The following is a 7,442-nucleotide window of genomic DNA, read 5'->3' as shown; positions in this document are numbered from 1 at the left end:
TAGAATCTCATAATATGGATTAAAAAATACTTACTTCGCTGGGCGAACAGATCAAGTGTGATTCTTTACCTTCCTCAGTTGACGCCTAATGCTGGCTTCAGCTTGGCAATTATCAATTGCCAATTCCAAGCGTGAAAAACACTACAAAAGCATTTAATCCTCATTTTATAATTGACTATTTATTATCCAAAACCACATTTCTATCTTAACAAAAAACATCTTTTGTCAAGGTTCATTTCCTACAAATTACACCTTCCACAAGCCAAAATATTCATTACCCCATTCTCCTCTGTCACAATAATAAAGCAAAAAAAAAGAAAAATGAAAACTTGTTGAATTTAAATAACAAAATTGCAACGTCGGATGTTGGCAATAGCAATAAGAAATGGAAAAAAAAGGAAAGAAATATTTGCGCACCGACAAAAGCAGCAGCAGCAACTTTTATGCATAAATTTTCAACTTCCCGAGTGTTGCCGTCTTTATTTATTAATAAACATTCATACCTCACAACTTATTCTTGTAGAAACAAACAGTCAAGCAACAAAAAGTCAAGGCACGAGTGTGAAAATATTGCTTGAAGAAATGAAGTAAGTAAGACAGCCGTTCGCGTGTATTTTCATTTCAGTGGATGTAACCATCAATTCCAAAATGGGTACATAAAGAATTCGTTCCTTGAAACTTGCTTCTTCATATCCCACATGTGACATTTTACATTGAGTCGAGCAGCATTTGTTATATTTCTAAGGGAGAGAATCCTTAATGGAAAATGAAGATAAAGTTTCATGTCTGATAGTTGAATAATAAATAAATAAAAAAGAATTTTTGACTCACTAACTGACTAGATTGCTTACAATATTTTCATCATGTTGATGCTATCAAATGCACAACTTTTGTATCATGTAACATGAATTTATGCTGAAAAATGTTAATGGATTTTTTTTGTTGTTGTTGTTCAGAGTTCAACCTGTGATTTATTCTGTAATATGAGAATGGTAAAGTTTATAGAGTCAAATCGATTATAGTCAGTGATAATGCATGTGGGCTGCTTTCCCTTAAAGGTTTTCCATTACTTATATGTAATGGGTATTGAGCTTTATACAGACGAATCTGTCAGTGCGAGATTAAGGGTTCTGTGGTCGAGTGATAAGATTATAGGCCGGAAATTTGTTACAATTATTTGTGAGAACGTAGGTTCGAATCCCACCATCTTGTCCCCCAAAAGGAGGATGTAACGGTTAGCTGTCAACTCCATCTCACGGGTTAGCTATCATGCCTGCTAAATGAATGAGATCAATACAAAATTGAACAAGAATTATTGCTGCTCTTAATTCTAATTTGACTAATTCTAGAACAGCTGCTTTTTTATAATCTACTGATATATTCTGGAACATTGTCTTGATATTCTGATAAACCATTACTTTGTGAATGTCTGCACGGAAATGTCTACAAAATTAATACAGTAAGTGTTTGGATTTTTTCATCGATTTTCACATCGTCTATGTAAAAAAAGTACTGTCTGACTGATTGAGACACGAGATTCCTGCAATCATATAGAACTTAAAAATTTCACAAAGGAACCGTTCACAAATTACGTTTAAGAATTGCGAAGATTCCTCAAAAAAGTATTATATCCATTAAAAATTCCAAAATAAATTTTCAGAGCTGGATGTAACATACTTCCTTGAATTCTCATGATACATAAAAAATCATGAACAGCACGTCTCTACTTAAAAAAAAGAAGATCCAGAATGTATATTATAAAGTAACTACCTTCCCAGCAATTTAAAATTTGCAATAAATATTTTAAGGAATGTATTCAGCATGTGGAGAGAGTTGGGATGTAAAATTATTCCCTTTTTACTTCATTCTCAAGGAAATGTCTTTATTTATTTACAACATTTCTTTATCTACCATATTAGAGTGAAGTACATACATGTATGAAAATTGAGTGTGGTTCTTTTTTTTGTTGCATCATCTTCTACTGATATTACATAAAACATATCTTCTTCTACAGCACACAATTGAGTCTTTTAAAATTCTATATGAGAAATTTTTTATAGTAAGAGCTTGATTTTCAAGGATTAAGTGATTTTGAGCTTTTAGTTGTGTGTTCGCTTTGATTTTTCGGAGGTATCCGCTAAAGGTTCTAGATTTAACGCATTCTACCTTATCTTTTCTAGACCTAACCCTATCTAGCTCTTACCCTATCTTGTCCAATTCTACTTAATCCTAATCTTAGCTAACTCAATCTGTCCTAGCGCCTAAAGAGCTGGATCTTAGCTGAACTCAATTAACCCAACCTAGCATTAACCCTAATCCAAACTAGACCAACTAGAAAAGAATCGAATCTGAACTTCCTTCACTTAAATTCTAACAATTTTAACCCTTCCAATTCATTAACCCTTGTACAAACTAGACCTAACCGAACCTAGCCCAAATCCTGCCTTATCCTTAAACCCTACCTCTAAAATCTCCCAAACTTTAATCTCCTCTAAACCAACCTTGTCTCTATTCTACCAACCTTAACCCTAGCTACACCAAACCTCATCTTAATCCTAGCCTTAAATTTATCTAATTAACCTCTTCTGATGCTACCTTATCACAATTCTACCCCTTCCCAAACTACTAGCCTTAACCCTATCCCTTACGCTACCTTATCCCAATTCTATCTAAGATAAGGTTGAGCTTATCTAGCATTAACCTCATCTAACCCTAATTTACCCTTAATTCTACTAACCTAACCCTAGATAGCTACCCTGAGCTACCTTTGCATTCAAAGAGCTTAATCTGTGCTTGAATTTGAGGAAATAATAATGCGCAGCACTAATAAAAGGACTCTGGGAATGGTTTAGTACTAATTATCCATCCGTATTTAGTAAATTGAAGAGACATCAATCCTACAACAGAAAACTATATTCTTCATGTTTAAGGAACCATCTAAATTCAAGATAAAAACGCACTTAATCTACCCATCCCAAATTATTTTCCAACTCAAATAATTTAATTCTTTTGATAACGAGTGAATTCATATTCAGTTTTACATTGTATTTAAAATATAAAAAAGCAGGAAATGGAAATAACATTGAAGCACTCACTGCATTAAAAGCTTTAACACAAACTCATTCAGAGATATATTTTGTATAACTAAATATATATGTACATGAATGGGTGCGTGTGTATATGTAAATTTTAATATACATACATAAATGGAGGAACTGAAATGATAAAAATCAGTGAATTATGTAGTGGAAATTTAATTCAAAATTCTCGCAAGACTGAAATGAATTCTGGACCTAGAAAAACATTTTTAATTTATGGGACGAAAGAATTTTTTTATTGTTAATTGCATGGGTTAAGAGTAATTTATAGACTTGAACAAAGTTTGAGTTTTTTATGGATGTTCAAAGATTGAAGAATGGATTAAGAAAATTTTCTGCATCAAAAGTGCGTTTAGTAAATAAAAAGTTCTGCCTCAAAAAGTGCGTTCAGTGAAACTTTCTGCATCAAAAGTGCTTTCAGTAAAAGTTTCTTCCTCTAAAGTGCGTTCAGTAAAAGTTTTTGCTTCAAAAATGCGTTCAGTAAACTTTTCTGCTTCAAAAGTGTATTCAGTAAAATTTTTTGCCTCAAATATGCGTTCAGTATACATTTTTTGCTTCAAAAATGCGTTCAGTAAACTTTTCTGCTTCAAAAGTGCGTTCAGTAAACCTTTTTGCCTCAAAAGTACGTTCAGTAACATTTTCTGCCTCAAAAGTGCGTCTAGTAAACTTTTTTTGCTTCAAAAGTGCGTTCAGTAAAAAGTTTCTGCTTCAAAAGTGCGTTCAGTAAAAGTTTCTGTTTTCTGCTTCAAAAGTGCGTTCAGTAAAAGATTTTGCCTCAAAAGTGCGTTCAGTAAAGTTTTCTGCTTCAGAAGTACGTTCAGTGAAGTTGTCTGCTTCAAAAGTGCGTTCAGTAAAAAAAATATTCAATAATGTACCAAAAATCCACAAAAAATTGAGTTCAACCCAATATCCCACATTAAAATTTAAATTTTAATTACAAAAAATTCCACGAACAGTTCATCCAAATTCCAATAAAAATTCAGCATAAAACCACTCCGTACTCCGATCACCACTCACAATTCCCTTGATGAAAAAAAACCTCATTATTAAAATTATCGGATGTAGATTTTTGCTACATTATCCATGTCAATTATTTCATACTGTTGTATAGTGCCATTTGCCATTTATCCAACCAGTTCCCATAAATGTACACACAATATTTCGCATGCAGTATATAGACACGACACTCCATAAACTATATCGAAATAACAAATTATGCAAATTTAGTTCACAGAAATGAGAAATGAAAAAAAAACAGCATCAAGCCGATATTTATGCAATTTATTCAACATAACAAATATTATGCTTGCTTTTTTTGCCTCGCTCGTCTGCATTTGTAAAAAAAAGGGATAAATACACAAATATGGAGTACAATAGGACAGACTATTGAATGAACTAGTAAAGTTGAAATGCTGCTGTAGTTGTTGTTGCTGGACATATACGGATGTACATAAATAAACTATATATTTTGTGTGTGTGCATTGCCGACGGGGATGTAGAGGCAGCATTACTCAATCATTGTCAAAATACATATTTATGTGAATAAATTATCATGTTTCATATGGCTATTGTCTGACTATCTAATTCGTCTTCCTCAGTACCATCTAACTCTCGTATTGTTCTATTTATTAGATGAAAAACTCCATTTCAAGTTAATTCACAAAAATATTTCTCGGTTGGTCCTTGTTGGAAGTTGTTCAAAATGGATCTGGTTATGAGATTTTGATGGGAATTCAAATGTTTAAGAACTAGATTAAGTTTTGATGACTACCGTGAGCTTAAGTAGCTCGGTAGCACAGTAGGTTAGTAATAGGTGCGTAGTTATTTAGTCACTGGTACAGCTATCTTGGATTCGAATCCTAGAAAAAGTAATTTTTCACGTTCTTCTTCTTTAACCAAACTCGATCGATTCCAATTATTCATGGCAGTCAAGTAACTGACTTGTGGCGTCTAAGTGGCAATTGTCTTAAAATTGCAACTTGAATGCCACATGGACGCCATCTTCTGCTATGAATTACTCATGCCGATCAGAAACAGGACTAAAAATTAGAGACTGACTTGAAACTCAATAGTCGGTGTGGACTAAAGTCACTAATGACTTCAAAGGAGTGGTTAAAATCTCTATTAAATCTTCGAGCTAAGTTCGTACTTTACTGGCTAAATTGCTAATATTAACGGAAATAAGCATCATATTGAAGTTGCTAAAGCCTTGCTAGTTCCCTCTTAAACAATAAGAGATGATGTTGTCCTGATGAACGACTACGCGACGGCTAATTTTGTGGGAAGCACAATATAGTTGTTAAGTCGTCGCTACGTCGTCTCGTTGACACTAAGAGATGAGATTGCCCTAATGAGCGAACAGGTGACAGGTGAATTTTGGAAGTAACACAAGAGGTGAGGTTGCACTGATGATCGAGACTACATGGCAGTTGAATTTTGGCACAATATAGTTGCTATGTCGTCTTGTTGACAACAAGTGTTGAGCTTGACCTGTAAACAACTACGTGGCGACTAATTTTGCGAACAACACAACGAAGTCGCTGATACGCTGCTACGTCGTCGCATTAACAGCAAAACCTGGCATAGATGTACAAATCTACCCAAAATTCCCCACAAATCCACTCATCAACCCATACACATCACATTCTTTCAATCAAGATTTCTGTGTTAAATGTACGGAAAGGAATCAGTAAACCTAACTGTAACATTCAAAAAAAGTATCAATAAAACAGACCGAACATTTACCTGATATAACCTGATGTACATAATTTCTAGTCTATACACACAAAATTATTCCGAATTGATTTGCAAATTTATGTGCATTTCATTACTGATGTTGAGGACCATAACAGCTTTTATGCTTCTAAAAGAAAATATTTGTTTAATGGAAATTTATTTCGTACGTAGAAATCATTATGTTGGTTTGTCTTCCGTGATGTCATTTAAAGGGAGTTTTGTAGGCTTTAAATTCATTCTTAGAGTTGTTAGAAGATGGAAATGATTTTTTTAAGGTTGAATATGGAAATAAGATTCGAATGTTGACAGTAATTTAGACAGAATATGGACCAATAATGTTGGATTTGTGTTTTGGCCTAATACAATGATAAGAGCTGCATAATGAGCTCAGAATAGAGAAACAATTTTTAACTGTGCTTTATGCCACATTTGATAACAATCCTCGGTAGCTCAGTGGTAGGAGCATGTGACCAAAAATCGTAAAACGTGGGTTCGAGTCCCACTCGGGCTATGTTATGGGGAATAGTTCCTTTTCCTTCTAGAAAACCAGAAATAGTAAGGTTTTGGAGTAACAGAAGCATGGAACTGAAAATCGGAGAACGAAGGTTCGAGATCTCACTCTGATCTATATTGTAGAGTAATGTACTTTTTTCAATAAAACCTTAGAATTAGTAAGGTTTAAAACAAATAACAACAGCACTGCTTTACATTCAAAATGTTAACAAAAATTCAATTCTTACTCAAAACAAAAGCTCATCCCAAACATGTCTGCAGTTCGTCATTTGTTCCATCTATTCATGCATTTTTAAATTTTCCAAACATGCACAAAAGCTCATCAGGCACAAAGGATTTTCCTTCATAACATTTTGTGAATCAAGGTAAAGCATTAAGAATAATGTTTGAAATTATGCATTTATTTGTGATTTTTTGGAGTTCAACAGTTTTTATTTTATGGATGAGTTAATCAGTTTTGATGATGAGTAATTAGAGGATTAATGAAAATGATGTATAGTAGGGTGAACTGTGGTAGAGACGTAGTTAGAAATGATTTGAATTAGAAGCTTCAGGCCACTTTTTAGGTGTCTGTGACTGCGATTGAGACTGACTGTGACTGTGACTGCGATTGTGACTGCGACAGTGACTGTGACTGTGACTAAGACTGTGACTAAGACTGTGACTGTGACTGAGAGCTGGACTGAGACCGAGACCTGGACCTAGACGACACAACTCCATGCAAAACTCAAGTTGACTTCAAGCACTGTTTAAAAAAGGCATAAAAATCTGCATGAATCAACAATTTTTTTCCTTCAACATTTCATTCTGTTGCACAACAATATTTCAATCGAGATAATTTTTGTGTTGTTTCGTGGCGTATGGTTTCAATTTTTTTTTTTTCATGATTTTTTTTTTCATTTCCCATTTTATGCCTTTCCACAATTGCAGTTTCATGTATCAACAAACAAAGCAGAAAATGCCAGCTTTTTTTTTTTACTTTGAATCATTTTCATTATTTTATGTACAGAACATCACCAGAGAATGTTGAAATGAAATAGCTTGGATTGTTTGTGAAAAAAATTTTTACATTGTAAATAACAACAATATTGTGTT

This window comes from Chironomus tepperi, unplaced genomic scaffold (genome assembly GCF_022539635.2).
Source record: "Chironomus tepperi strain 1889 unplaced genomic scaffold, CSIRO-AGI_Ctep_v1 contig_262, whole genome shotgun sequence".
Classification (NCBI taxonomy): Eukaryota; Metazoa; Arthropoda; class Insecta; order Diptera; family Chironomidae; genus Chironomus; species Chironomus tepperi.
The sequence above is the reverse complement of the archived record's forward strand: the minus strand, read 5'-3'. Positions refer to the sequence as shown.